The sequence below is a fragment of the Canis lupus genome, unplaced genomic scaffold, assembly GCF_011100685.1.
Source record: "Canis lupus familiaris isolate Mischka breed German Shepherd unplaced genomic scaffold, alternate assembly UU_Cfam_GSD_1.0 chrUn_S581H743, whole genome shotgun sequence".
Classification (NCBI taxonomy): domain Eukaryota; kingdom Metazoa; phylum Chordata; class Mammalia; order Carnivora; family Canidae; genus Canis; species Canis lupus.
In genome coordinates, this window is record NW_023331521.1 from 1 (window position 1) to 1488 (window position 1488).

Here is a 1488-nt window from a genome sequence, read left to right on the forward strand (position 1 = left end):
GCCATCAGCATCTCAGAACAGCCTCCTCCATACACTGTTCTAGAATCCTTCACAGTTTGGGCAGAACACAAAGAGCATCATGCAAAGATCTTTCTGCTTCATCTAAAATCTGTTGAGTGGCACCACCCAAAAACAATGGTACAAGCTTCACCAAGGGCTACCCCAGAAAAGTGGATAAGTTTATCTTCTCCAATCATGACTTCCTCAATAAGCTTGCAACTTCCAAGTTTCACTAGTTCTGGGTGGTCAAAGGTAGAGGCAATTTCACCACCTATAACAAGAGCTAGGCATTCCACACCTGCAAAATCTGTATGTTCGATAGCCATAACACCAGCAGCACCAAAGAGCTGTTCAGGATAATTGTAAATTAACTGCCTGTTAATAAAGCAATTTATCCCATGCTTAAGAATACGTTCAACTTTCTTCTTCATTTTTTCCTTTTCGGCATATTCTATTTCACCAACCTTTGCTGTAGAATCAACTCTTACCCTGGAACCAAATTCTTTATTTGGCTGTATCCATACCAGTATTCGCAATGAGAATTTTAGCATTTTCAATTCGCTTTGGTTGATTTACTCCAATTTTTATCCAACAGAAAGCTTTCATCTAAATAGGAATCTGCCAGACTTCCTCCTAGCTTCTTGATGACATGAATTGCCTCCAGATTACCAGAGCCTTTCAGTCTGAGAACAGCTTCTAAGGCTGAGTAAAGTGGTCTTTGTGATGAGTAAGAAGTTTTGAGGACAATGTTGTTCCCGCAATGTTCATTAAATCTTGATGGAACTTAACTTCGTCAGAACCATGATCAACTGCAGAATTCAACAGAGCCTGTCTTGCTGCCTTTGTGGCTTCTCTCCAACCCATAATGATGGTCTGTGGGTGAATCTTTTTTGCAATCAAAGTTTCTGCTTCCCTTAGTAATTCTGCTGCCAGAACAGTAACAGAGGTAGTACCATCACCAACTTCATCATCTTGAACCCTTGACATATCAACTAAAACTTTAGCTGCTGGATTGTCCACACTGATGTTTTTTAGAATAGTTGCACCATCATTGGTTACCATAAGAGAAGCATCTCGTCCACTGCTTAATAGAATCTTATCCATGCCCTTAGGTCCTAGGGTGCTCTTCACCAAGTCTCCAATAACAATGGCACCAATAAAAGACAACAGCCGAGCCGTCTCCTCTCTCTCTTCATCAGCTCCAGCCTTGAAGATGTTCACAGGTGTGAGGGAAAGGGACGCCATGGTTCCGCGGCTTCGGCACATGCGCTAACCCTTCACGGCTCACGCCCGAGACCGGAGGGCAAAAGTAGTTCTTTTAGAATGCACTCAAAATTAAAGAACTATCAGCTTTAAATATATTTATATGTTTTAATATTTATATTTATAAATATATAAAAATAAATATATATAAAATTTGTATATTGCTTACCCTAACCCTAACCCAACAGACACATGAAAAGATGCTCAACATTACTCATCATCAGG

At 40.3% G+C, this 1488-nt stretch overlaps 1 pseudogene; it reads right to left on the bottom strand.

Moving 5' to 3' along the window:
• Positions 1 to 5: 5 nt before the first annotated feature.
• Positions 6 to 1265, bottom strand: LOC119879302 (annotated as a pseudogene).
• Positions 1266 to 1488: the final 223 nt, after the last annotated feature.